General features: G+C 30.6%; 1 long non-coding RNA gene across 1 annotated transcript; it reads right to left on the bottom strand.

Annotated features, from left to right (window-relative positions):
• Positions 1–2869: 2869 nt before the first annotated feature.
• Positions 2870–6242, bottom strand: LOC139866600 (uncharacterized). Its single transcript, XR_011765499.1, has 3 exons — positions 5961–6242; positions 4203–4304; positions 2870–4098 (listed from the first exon to the last, which is right to left on the bottom strand). It is a non-coding gene; the product is annotated as an uncharacterized lncRNA (long non-coding RNA).
• Positions 6243–14838: the final 8596 nt, after the last annotated feature.

Here is a 14838-nt window from a genome sequence, read left to right as displayed (position 1 = left end):
ACATCTAAATACACTACATGTATATACATTTTAACGGAGTCGTTAAGTCATCGTTAGTCGTTACATGTAAGTGTTGTTTTGAAACCTTTAAGTTAACGATCTCAATTAATATTGTTAACCCATTGTTTATTATATCTAATGAGATGTTAAATTATTATATTATCATGATATTATGATATATTAATATATCTTAATATGATATATATACATTTAAATGTCGTTACAACGATAATCGTTACATATATGTCTCGTTTCGAAATCCTTAAGTTAGTAGTCTTGTTTATATGTATATAACTCATTGTTAATATACTTATGGAGATACTTACTTATCATAATCTCATGTTAACCATATGTATATCCATATATATATCATCATGTCGTTTTTACAAGTTTTAACGTTCGTGAATCGCCGGTCAACTTGGGTGGTCAATTGTCTATATGAAACATATTTCAATTAATCAAGTCTTAACAAGTTTGATTGCTTAACATGTTGGAAACATTTAATCATGTAAATATCAATCTCAATTAATATATATAAACATGGAAAAGTTCGGGTCACTACAGTAGTGTTCGACTCACCCACCACAATCAGATCACAAACCAAAGCTTCTATATTATTTTCCAAACGCACCAATCTCTTGAATTTGTCTTCTAACGCAAAATCACCAAGCCAATGATCCTTCCAAAAATTTGTAGAAGCACCATTGCCAATGACCTTTGAGAAAGAATTCCTGAAAGATAAGCCAAGCAAGTCGATGCAACTACCGACTTGAATAATGTTAGCCCAAGTCGAAGTACGCGAAAACTCCCGAGGGTTAAAGGAAGAAGAGAGACCCCCCGAAGGACCATAGATACTTTTAATAACGTTGACCCACAAAGTAGAGGGCTCGGTATAAAACCTCCACCACCACTTGCCGATCAACGCATAATTTTTATTTTTTAAGGAACCCACATTAAGACCCCCCGCCCCATAAGAAAGTGAAACATAACCCCCCGCCCCATAAGAAAGTGAAACATCACCCCATTTGACCCACGCCATTTTTGAAGCGTCACCCACCCCACCCCAAAAAAAGGAACGTCTTACATTCTCGAGTTTTTTGATCACACATGACGGAGCACGGAAGAGTGAGAAGTAGTACAGCGGTAGACTATTAAGCACCGATTTTACAAGAGTCAGACGACCACCAAATGACATCGCACGCGCTTTCCAATCCCCAAGCCTTTTTTCAAACTTATCCAACACCGGTTTCTAGTTCGCTGCGACTCTCATATTAGCACCAATCGGTAATCCAAGATACGTAAATGGGAACTCACCAATATTACACCCGAAGATATTAGCCACACTTTCCACTTCAGTTTTATCAACCCCGACTCCAAAAATACTACTTTTATGATAATTAACCTTAAGTCCCGACGTTCGCTCAAAACACTTTAAAAGCTTTAAAAGGTTTCTAATGTTCTCAAGATCCCACAACCCGAAAAAAATTGTATCGTCCGCATATTGCAAATGAGAAATAGGGACGTTATTCTCCCCAATTAATACATTTCTTTCATCTATCTCACTTTATTTTTTATTATTGAATTACAATTTACAATAACATCAACAACAAAACATAATCACACATAAGTAGTTTATGGAAAAGGTAAGATGTAGACATTACTTCTCATATCATAGAATAAATAGAAGTCATTTCTCCATCCAGAGTAAAACACTTCAAGAGTAGAAATAGTCATCTCTCAATATTTTATGGATAGAGATATTGATTCCGAATAAACCTCCAGCCAATAAGTAAGTTTAAAAAAATGTGAGATACCATTATATGAAAATATTTGAATGAAATCTGAGTTGGTGTAAATTCCGGATTATAATGATAACATATTGATCAACAAAAGAGAGATTCGACAATTAAAAGAAAATTGATTAGTATGGATACATATTAGTAGGGTCAATTTAAATTCACATTTATTAAATGTTCTTATTATGTGTCATAAGACTCATAACTACACAAACTTCGCAAAGCCAGAGGGAAAGTTAGGTTAAGGGAGAGTCGTTTTCCGATTAGTCATAAGATGCAGGGTAAAGGCAAGATGGGCAACCCACCAGAGCCCAAAATTTCAAAAAGACACAAAAATTTACTTATAAAGAGTTAGAACAACCACTTTACTTTTAAAAATGTTAGAAGAGTATTTTTATTTAAATGGACAATGGTATTTTAATTATAGTTGGTGGATAAATATTTGAGAATAAAACACTTTGAAATGACTAGCTTTGAGATATTTCTTTAGGGTGAGGTGGTAAGAGTCCATTTTTATTTATGATTAGGACTTCTAAATTCTTGAGACGGGTGTGATGAGATGGATATTAGGGTGTAACCATTATATATATAACAATTATTGTTAATCCAATAATTTCTCATTGTAAGCCCGACACTCAATTAGAATGTTTAAACCTATTGTCAAAATCATAATTATAAATTGATGAAAGGGTTATTAAACTTTTTAGTTTAAATCGAGTAATGATAAATGTATTCAAAAAAATTCTAATAAATCCATCAATGTGTATCTTTAATTTGGATGATAAAACTTTAAGTTCAATAAATTTACTAAAATATTCAATAATAAGATAATGTTAAAGATACTTTTAATGCCAAAAATTACTATTTTTATATTTTTAAAGTGGGCCAAATTATTCAAAACTTGTTTAAGAGCCGCGAATTCGCGGGGTTACGTAAGAAATTTTGTTGTAAGAAAGTTATACTTTTTGAGAATTATACTTATATTTTATTTAATTACATGAATGATGATACCCATGAACTTCTCATAGAAAAAGAATGATGATACATCTCTAAACATATTTCTTATAACCTTTGAATTTATCTTTGTCATTTCTCTGGTTTCCGAGTTTATGATTTCACATACACAAATTAATCATAAACTCATTCTCAACGCGTGATTTTAAATACACAAAAGTAGTAAATTGAAAACCATATGGTTCACTTTAGTCTTTCAAACCTATAACCTCTAAAATACGAAGAACCAAATCTACCAACCTACAATAAATAAATCACTTCACTATTTATATGAATATAACATATCATACCAGAAATCTTCAAACAAGTGCATTTCTCCACATTCTTTGCTTGGTTTTTATCAGTAGCTCTTCATATCTTCTTATCTTTAAATCTTCAAAGTATTTAATCCTCATTTCTTCATAAACATCCATCTTCAACTCTTCATGGCCTTTATTCTTCATGACCTCTCATGCATACTTTTTGATACATGCATGCACTAACAACAGTACCACCCATAAATACTACACTTTTTCCTTCTTTTTTCATTATCAATATCACTATTACATTGCATACCAATTACATACAGGGACCAAATCCAGAGACAAAATCACCAAATTCCATACACACTGTGTGGGTAACTTAATGGCAACTGAATACACCAAAAAGCTAAAGCTAACGCCTGGTACCCTGTACTTGAACCAGGTAACCATCAAACTGCCTCCAAACATAACATAAGACCCAGTCAACCCAAAAAAGTCAAAGACGTCTAAAAATTGACCTTGTGTACTACAACACCAACACAAAATCAAATCCTGACTTTTTAACCCATGGAAGACCTTCCAACTATACTACACATGGGCAATTAAGCTCACCAAGTCAAATACAGTAGTATAACTTCTACATAATCAAAAAATATAAAAAAAAAGTCAATATACGTATCAAGCTTTAACTTTTCTTTAAGTTTCCTCCAAGCCTGTTTTGAAAAACTACATTCAATGAACAATGATTATGTGAATCTTGTACTTGATTACAAAGAGAACATAATTGACCAAGCTGTAGCTCCCACTTTTCAGTTCTATCTTGAGTTGTTAATCGTGTACCAAATCACCACCTTCTTATTATCTCTTAGATCTTTCCAAGCTTTGTTGACACAAAAATCATGTAATCGTTTGAGGTAATAATTGATGATGATCCTGTAATGTGTATCAAGTTGTACAAATTGAAAACTTTGTTATGATTTGAAATTTGTGAGAGAAGCGTATGCCAACTTTGAATCTGATGCACACCACATTTAATATTGTGATGCCTATATATAATCATAATGTGCGAACAAAATTAGCACTTAAAATTAAACCCACTTGTTCTTTTTTCATATGATAAAAATATTAAAAAACCTAACAATAGTTGTACTTGGGTAATTGTAACTTGATATCGTAAGAGGTGTAGATCACCGACCAGGCCTTCTAAAGTGGTTTTTGCATTTTCCAATTTTCTCTGCGAATGAGAAGTAACCTGCATGTTTCAAGTTCAAATTTGATTATTTTTTTTACCAAAATAAAAAAAATGATCACAAATAAAGATGGCTATATCATCCCATTTATAGATTTCACCCCATCACTGTTGAAAAATTAATAAGAAAAGTGCTAAAGTAGAAGTTGGACAACTGAACAACATCTTCGTCCAGATTATTATCTACACAATCTTTTTGGCAGTGGGTTGGAACACCTGTTCACCCTAAAAAATTAGGCTTTTCATGCGATGGTGACTTTAAAGGATTGGCTCGGCACAAAAAACATTTCATCAACAAAAATTTTGATTGTTTCATCTCAACAAAAAACCACAGTTGATGGTAGGTACATCACAAAAACTGGAACATGTTAACTTGGTTATGCTTTATCGATGGTCGAAATATAGTGATTAAATATAGGTGGCAGTGGCAATAGCAATGGCAGGTCCTTCTTAAACAACTATGCAGCTATGAGATGCCGATATTAGCAATGACAACCATCATCCAGTTAGATATGAACCCCTTATTCAATCTGTTTTTTATTTGTGTAGATTATAATAATCTATAACTTATGCTGTGGTTTGCAAAGTTTTGAAAATGTTAATACGTACTATTATATTTGATAATTTAGCCAAGTGTACCTATATGTGTAATCTGCTATAGTATGCATACATTGATTTGAGCATTTAATGATATTATATTATCAAGTTGACGATTTATGGTTTATTGCTACCAAATCACCATCTGCTAGACCCTTTTGTAGAAAACTATCTAGCTAATAAATATACAACATAGGGCATATCATGTAGCCGAGCATTCCAACCACAGAATAGCAACGTATTCTATGTACATAGCTTTATATAGAATTGTCTACGTCTACACCTGCCGCAAAGCGCAGGCAACCACCCTTGTTTATATCAAATTCAATGAGACATAACCACAAACACCTTGTGTACAAAACAAAAGAAAATCAATGTGTTGACAATAATTAATAATAAAATAGTTTATAATAAAACAGTTTATGTTTATATTGTAATATTAGTTTTATAGATACCTGTTGATCCACTAAAATCATCTCAAGAGAAGTTGGTTTGGATGCATTGAATTTGGAGAACTTTTCCCATACGAAGTGGACTTCAATCCTTTAAATAATGTGATGCTATACCTAGGGTTTCGATTTTTTTGATGATGATAAATGTATGATATCCATTTAATTTAATTTTAGATAATATATGGGATAATTTTGGTTTAAAATTTGAGATATAATTTCCTAAGTTAGTTTAAATTATCCTAAAATTGAATTTAGGTAACCGGCATAACAAATATAATTTTTTTTTTCTTAAACTAAATTTATCCCTTTTTCTTGAAAATATACTATCCTAAAATATCTGTAAAATCCTTTAATCCTAAAATTAAAGAATGATAATAAACAATTTAATTCACGATAACTATTTGAATCAAATTGCCAGAACATAAATGAATAAATTCGTAACTACAAACTGTTTTGAATACTGTTTATTGATTATAAGCAATGTAATTAAATAATACAAAGATTAAATGACTGTATTCGCAATGTAAAAAATCATGATTAATTGCACAATATAATTATATAACCGAGATCTAAACTTTTAAAAATAATGTATAGATGAAGAGAACATAACCTGAAAATGGAATCTATTAGCCGTCTGTTGATTGATGAAGCTGAATTAAAATTAGGGCTATTTTGAAATGTTTTGATAAAATGAAATCGGAATCTCCACTTGTTTAAACAAAATCAAAGAGTATGAAGATGAAGCCAATGTTCGACAAGCCCTAATTAGCATGACTTGTTTAAACAAAATCAAAGCGTATGAAGATGAAGCTTATGCTCGAGAACCCCTAATTAGGATGACGATGGTATTTTTTTTTTTTTTTTTTTGAGTGATATGAAAGGGAGTTTTTAATTTCTGTGTGCTTTCAAATGATAATACATGTACAACCTCTATTTTTTAAGTATTATTCCGGATTGTTTTAATGAAAAGGGTATTTTAGACAACAAACAACTATTGAAGGTAATTATGACGTTATAATGTTGTTTTAAAAATTTGGATGGTGTAGATTGAGGCTGTTAATCATGATGGAGGGTTAGGATTAGTGGATTAAAATTTAGATGATGTATTTTTAGTTTTGTTATTATAATATAAAGAGATGTATAAATATTATTAGTTAAAATGTAGTACATTGATTTTATGATTTCTCTAACGACAGTCTTAAGAACTTTCATTAACGTCATTAAAGTTCTTATACATAGAGATTACATTTGACTTTTTAATGATGATTACTAAGTTGTACAATGATTTTTAAAACATTTACATCTCATATGACTGTCTTTTGAAACATCTTAATTTTTAATACTAATTTTCCTTTTTTAATTTTAATATTAGAATTTTATTTACGATAACCTTGAAAACAAATGGTTCAAAAGTTGTTAACATCACAAAGAGATACATTTAGAATTCTCCAAATAAAATTCTAAACACGCATTGAAATTTGATGAGTCAAACGTCATCATCATAAACCAAAAAACAATTGATAAAATATCTAATAGCAGGACGGCTCCCACAGCTTAATATGTCGACACTTGGTAGTCTACAAAGGAATCCACGAAACTTGTGAAGTTTACCTCGATGGCACTTGAACCCTCATGTTTACTTTAATGTCATTCAAGTCCCTAAACTTTAATATAAAAGATATCCAACCCCACTAAAATTGATTAGTAACTATATTTTTAATTCATTATTCATTATTATTTTTATTATATATATATATATATATATATATATATATATATATATATATATATATATATATATATATATATATATATATATATAGGGGCAGGATCAATGGGGAAGTAACCAATCGGGGGAAGCGGGGGGAAGCAAAATTTTTTTTTTTCGTTTTTTTTGAAATTTTTTTTCCGGCATCAAGATCACACAAAAATATGAACATTTAGAAGAGACACTTCGTGATGAATGTTATTATTTAGGCGGAAAAACGATCGATAAAAATAACATTCAAGATAATATTGTTCGTGAAGAATATGAACGTTTTTTTTCATGTTTTGTGAAGTAAAATTTAGCCCGATTTAGAGTTTAGGGTTTAGGGTTTGGTGTTTTGGGTTTATTCCATAAACCCAAAACACCAAACCCTAAACCCTAAACCCTAAACTCTAAACCGTTCGTGTTAAAAACTTAATCTAAATCCTAAATCTAAACCCTAAATCTAAACCCTAATATCTAAACCCTATAAACCCTAATATCTAAACCCCAATAGCTAAAATCTCAAAATACGCTCGAAAAACACGATAATTGTTATATATTACTTTTTCGAGCGTTTTCCCGCCAAAATAAAAACATTTATCACAAAGTGTATCTACTAAATGTTCATATTTTCATCTCATCTATAATGTTCGTGAACAAAATTTTTTCAAAAAACGAAAAAAAAAAGTTTTTGCTTCCCTCCGCTTCCCCCGAATGGTTACTTCCCTCTTGATCCTATATATATATATATATATATATATATATATATATATATATATATATATATATATATATAGGGTTAAGACTACTATATAGTCATATATATTTTTTATTTCAACGTTGGTTATATACCTTAAAAAATACTAATGTATGTCACACACTTTCAAAAAGTGTATCGATGTAAATAAAAGGTAACCTATTACTGGTTAAACGATGTTCATCATCATCTTCAACAACAACCGTCGTATAACACACATGAATACATAGCTCGAACATTTAATCATTGATCATATTGAAGCTGAAAATTAATTGAAACTGTTTCCAGAAGCCGCAATTAACACTTCTTTTAAAGGATTAACAACCATAATATCAACATTTTTTCAAAATAAGTGAAAATCATTGATGAACACCTTCATAAACTCGATGAACTATAAACTGCCAAATCATCATTTGAATGAATTAGAACTTAAAATCAGTTGCAATACACTCCTTATGTATCGATTAACAACTTTTGTAACATATTTCGATCCAAACAACATCAAAATCCATAAAATCACGATGAACAATGTGATGACCCGAAAATTTCTGACCAAATTTAAACTTAATCTTTGTATGATTAATGTTTCCGACACGATAAGCAAAGCCTGTAAAAACTGAATCTCAATATTTTTGAACTACTTTCATATGTTCAATTACCCATGGACCGTTCTCGACGATTCGCGAACAATTATATGTAAATAGATACATATATACACTATAACTTGAAAATGTAACAATGTACTAATTGTATGATACCGTACATTAAACTTATTGGTTTAATTATCTATTTAAATATATATGATAAGTTGGAATAGTAATGGTATGAATAACTTGCGATGTGTATTTAAAGCGTGTTTATGAATATTAAACTTGGTTATTAAACGTTTTGATTTAAAACAATATTATTAAATATACTTTAATAGATAACGAGAAGATGATTTATAGAAGTAAATGACCAAAACACTCAAATGTATAAGTTATATTTCGAGTGGTATAGTTTATGGATAATTTAAGCCTATATTTTGACAAAGGTACGAGTCACGAAACGTAAAGTACAAGTTTTCTCAGTGTACGAAAGGACGTTTGAAAAACCGGAACCGGGACATAAGTCGAGTGATGACGTACGACTTATCGGAACAAAAATTACAGGTTAACTATGCACTAGAATTTAATATAATATATAAATAATTATATAAATTAAATATATTATATATATATTTAAATAATATGTCGACGAACTAGCAAACAAAGGTTTGTGAGCTGGATCCCATAGCCATGCGATCGCATGGCCAAGTAGGCTAAACCCCATGCGATCGCATGGGGTGCTGTTTCAGGTCAGGTTCTATGAATAGCTCGAGTTTTGGTCGAATTGTTTACACATTCATCTATCCCCTCCCTCTGTATTATTATTATTATTATTATTATTATTATTATTATTATTATTATTATTATTATTATTATTATTATTATTATTATTATTATTATTATTATTATTATTATTATTATTATATTATTATTATTAAGATTAATATTATTATTAATCTTATAGTCCGGAGTATTATTATTAGTAGTAATATACATAAGATACTACGACGAAGTCTTGAGCGTGTCACCTTCAAAAACTGGTTTTCGAGCGGGATAGAGCTAAGGAAGTTATGGGTTATGGCTATGGAGGTTATGGGTAATGTTTGTGGGTAATATTTGCAAGTCAAACCTAGTGTTTATCACATCTGTTGCGTCTACGTACTTTCCTGCAATATTGTATCACAATATTGATACGTGAACATTCATATCTTATCTTTTATATATTAATAGTGTATCCATGTCTAGTGAAATGTCCCGTTCATATTGATTATAAACGTTCCATATTAATTGATTTTGTCGCGAGGTTTTGACCTGTATATGAGACGTTTTTCAAAGACTGCATTCATTTTTAAAACAAGCATAACCTTTATTTTATCGATAAAGGTTTAAAAAGCATTACGTAGATTATCAAATAATGATAATCTAAAATATACTGTTTACACACGACCATTACATAATGGGTGATGATTCGTACACCACCAATTTTTAGCCGTACACCACCAAACATGCTTTACAGTGTTGTACAGTACAACATCATAATGCATATTTGGTGGTGTACAGCTAAAAACTGGTGGTGTACGGATCACTCCCCTTACATAATGGTTTACAATAAGAATATATTACATCAAAAATAAGTTTCTTGAATGCAGTTTTTACACAATATCATACAAGCATGGACTCCAAATCTTGTCCTTATTTTAGTATGCAACAGCGGAAGCTCTTAATAGTCACCTGAGAATAAACATGCTTAAAACGTCAACAAAAATGTTGGTGAGTTATAGGTTTAACCTATATATTTATCAAATCGTAATAATAGACCACAAGATTTCATATTTCAATATACATCCCATACATAGAGATAAAAATCATTCATATGGTGAACACCTGGTAACCGACATTAACAAGATGCATATAAGAATATCCCCTATCATTTCGGGAAATCCTTCGGACATGATAAAAATGAATTCGAAGTACTAAAGCATCCGGTACTTTGGATGAGGTTCGTTAGGCCCAATAGATCTATCTTTAGGATTCGCGTCAATTAGTAGATCGGTTTACTAATTCTTAGGCTACCAAGCAAAAGGGGCATATTCAGCTTCGATCATTCACCCATATAATGTAGTTTCATTTACTTGTGTCTATTTCGTAAAACATTTATAAAACTGCATGTATTCTCATCCCAAAATATTAGATTTTAAAAGTGGGACTATAACTCACTTTCACAGATTTTTACTTCGTCGGGAAGTAAGACTTGGCCACTGGTCGATTCACGAACCTATACAAATATGTACATATATATCAAAGTATGTTCAAAATATATTTACAACATTTTTTAATACGTTTTAATGTTTTAAGCTTATTAAGTCAGATGTCCTCGTTAATAACCTACAACTAGTTGTCCATAGTTAGATGTACAGAAATAAATAAATATAAATTATCTTGGATCAATCCACGACCCAGTGTATACAAGCCTCAGGCTAGATCACAACTCAAACTATATATATTATTTTGGAATCAACCTCAACCCTGTATAGCTAACTCCAATATTACTGCATATAGAGTGTCTACGGTTGTTCCAAAATATATTATATAGATGGGTCGATATGATATGTCAAAACATTGTATACGTGTCTATGGTATCCCAAGATTACATAATATATATTAGAATACATGAATAATACAATATAAGTTTGTTAAGATATGATTTGTATAGAATTGTTACAATATTTCCCGTAGCTACAACAATCAAAAAATATCCAATCTTGTTTTACCCATAACTTCTTCGTTTTAAATCCGTTTTGAGTGAATCAAATTGCTATGGTTTTATATTGAACTATATTTTATGAATCTATACAGAAAAAGTATAGGTTTATAGTCAGAAATATAAGTTACAAGTCATTTTTGTAAGAGGTAGTCATTTCAGTCGAAAGAACGACGTCTTGATGACCATTTTGAAAAACATACTTCCACTTTGAGTTTAACCATGATTTTTGGATATAGTTTCATGTTCATAATAAAAATCATTTTCCCATAAGAACAAATTTTAAATCAAAGTTTATCATAGTTTTTAATTATCAAACCCAAAACAGCCCGCGGTGTTACTACGACGGCGTATGTCCGGTTTTACGGTGTTTTTCGTGTTTCCAGGTTTTAAATCATTAAGTTAGCATATCATATAGATATAGAACATGTGTTTAGTTGATTTATAAGTCAAGTTAGAAGGATTAACTTTATTTGTGAATAAGTTTAGAATTAACTAAACTATGTTCTAGTGATTACAAGTTTAAATCTTCGAATAAGATAGTTTTATATGTATGAATCGAATGATCTTATGAACATCATTACTACCTTGAGTTTAGTAGGTAAACCTACTGGAAGTGACAAGAAAATTATCTAGCTTCGAAGGATCTTGGATGGCTTGAAAGTTCTTGAAGTAGGATCATGACACAAAAACAAGTTCAAGTAAGATTTTTACTCGAATTAAGATAGTTTATAGTTATAGAAATTGAATCAAAGTTTGAATATGATTATTACCTTGAATAAGAAAGATAACCTACTGTAAATAACAAAGGTTTCTTGATCTTAGATGATTACTTGGAATGGATTAGAAAGCTTGGATGTAAACTAGTAAACTTGAAAGGATTTTCGAAGTGTTCTTGAAGTGTTCTTCCTAAGATGATTATAGCTTGATTCTTGAAGTAATTTTTGATGAAGATGATGATTAGCTACTAGAAAAATTCATTCATAAGTGTGTGTATGTGTGTGTGTGTGTGTGTGTGTGTGTTGAGAGAGAATTAGAGAATTGGAAGTGAAATGGAGTGAATGATGAGTGGTAAGTGGTGAGTGGTGAGTGAGGTTAAAAGGAGTTCTAGTTAGTTGACTAGTTCATGGTAGAAGTTAAAATTTATTAGTCATACATGAAATAATCAAGAGTGGAATCCCATGCTAGTTCCTATTGGTATATACCCACAGTAAGTACGTCTAGAAGCTGTGTATAATACGGGTATGAATACGACTAGAATTCTTGATGAAAAAAGAATGGGAATGTAATTGTACCCATTTTCGTTAAGTATTAGTGTTTTGATATATGTCTTGAAGTCTTCCAAAAGTATATTAATACATCTAAATACACTACATTTATATACATTTTAACTGAGTCGTTAAGTCATCATTAGTCGTTACATGTAAGTGTTGTTTTGAAACCTTTAAGTTAACGATCTTATTTAATGTTGTTAACCCATTGTTTATTATATCTAATGAGATGTTAAATAATTATATTATCATGATATTATGATATATTAATATATCTTAATATGATATATATACATGTAAATGTCGTTACAACGATAATCGTTACATATATGTCTCGTTTCGAAATCCTTAAGTTAGTAGTCTTGTTTTTACATATGTAGTTCATTGTTAACATACATATGGAGATACTTACTTACCATAATCTCATGTTAACTATATGTATATCCATATATATATCGTCATGTCGTTTTTACAAGTTTTAACGTTCGTGAATCGCCGGTCAACTTGGGTGGTCAATTGTCTACATGAAGCTCATTTCAAATAATCAATTCTTAACAAGTTTGATTGCTTAACATGTTGAAAACACTTAATCATGTAAAAATCAATTTCATTTAATATATATAAACATGAAAAAGTTCGGGTCACTACATCTAGTGCTCGAGTATATCTGTTTATACATGTTTGTATACTAAATTTAGTCGTTAATGAATCACGAATTTAATATATATACAACTGATATAAGGTATATGATAAGCATGTTTTTGAAAAGCTGGCAAAAAATCAATAACTTTTCATTTAGAAATCGCGTAATTTCGATGAACGAATTAAAAGATATGGACAACTGAATTATGTTTAACGTTAATTGGAATTGCTTTTGAATCTGCAATTGATATTTAAACAACTTGTTTATAAGATTGATAAATTGGATTTTCAAATATTACTAATCGAGTAAATGAATTCTTAAATTAGGCATGTCTTGCTTTGTTTAACAATGGTTAAGTTGACTGTTTTATCATATTTTAAAGCTTTATAAAACTATGGTCTAATTTTACAAGTATTGGAAAACTATATGAAATATTAAAATGTTTGATCATTCAACTATAGTATTGAGTCAGATTGACTTTTTGAAATGACTTTTGATAACTTTTGTATGTCGATCTCGAGCATTAGGATTGTGATACACTATGACCTGACCTAGCTTGATAGACATTTTTTGACCAACATATGTTCTCTAGGTTGAGATCTACGGTTATTTGGTATTTCGAGTTTCGGTCACATCTCGGTGAATGACCTTATATGCTGCTAAGGTGAGTTTCATTTGCTCCATTTTTAATTGCTTTTGCAATCTATATTTTTGGGCTGAGAATACATGCACTTTATTTTAAACGCAATGGATACAAGTACATACTAAATTCTACACTAAGTTTGAACCAAAAATCCCTTAGCTTTGGTAACTAGTAACTGCCAGTTATAAGAACTGGTGGGCGCGAGTAGTTGTATATGGATCCATAGGGCTTGACATCCCAGTCTGTTCCAGGTATAGAAACCCTAGCTTGAACTATAAAACAGACGTATGCTATTTGAGTTAAGTACACGTTGGTTTGCGTGTATTCTACATGTTGGTTGCATGTATGTTAAAACAGGGGTAATTATTATAACGTTAAAGTTTAGTTACCAGGGTGCTCAATCTTGTAGAATATTTTGATAAACATTTCTGGATAAAACAACTGAGATCTTGTGATCCACCTTTATATACAGATTATGCGATACATTAAAACTATGAACTCACCAACCTTTGTATTGACACTTGTAAGCATGTTTATTCTCAGGTTCCTAGAAGTCTTCTGCTGTTTGCTTATATGTTATACAAGCTATGTGCATGGAGTCATACATGCTTTATTCGAGAACACGTTGCATTCACAAAACCATCACCATGTATCTTATTCTGACTGCATTGTCAACAGAAGTATTATTGTAAACCATTATTTACGGTGATTGTCTATATGTAGAAATCACCAGATGTCGAAAACCTTGGATTTAAATATTCATTTATGGTATACCTTTTCAAAAGAATGCAATGTTTACAAAACGTATCATATAGAGGTCAAATAACTCGCAATGAAATCGATGAATGACGTATTCGTCCATATGGATTTGGAGCGATTGCCACAGTTGGTATCAGAGCTTGAGGTCATAGGGAACCAAAATTTGCATTAGTGTGTTTAACTGGTAATTGTTAGGATGCATTAGTGAGTCTGGAATATGACCGTATCTGTTTTTACCGAGTTTTGCTTAATATTTCTGGTCAGAAATTACCTGTTATTATCTTAAGCCTAAGACACGTTTTACTGCATTGATTGCA

The sequence above is a fragment of the Rutidosis leptorrhynchoides genome, chromosome 9 (assembly GCF_046630445.1).
Source record: "Rutidosis leptorrhynchoides isolate AG116_Rl617_1_P2 chromosome 9, CSIRO_AGI_Rlap_v1, whole genome shotgun sequence".
In the NCBI taxonomy this organism is placed as follows: domain Eukaryota; kingdom Viridiplantae; phylum Streptophyta; class Magnoliopsida; order Asterales; family Asteraceae; genus Rutidosis; species Rutidosis leptorrhynchoides.
The sequence above is the reverse complement of the archived record's forward strand: the minus strand, read 5'-3'. Positions and strand labels throughout refer to the sequence as shown.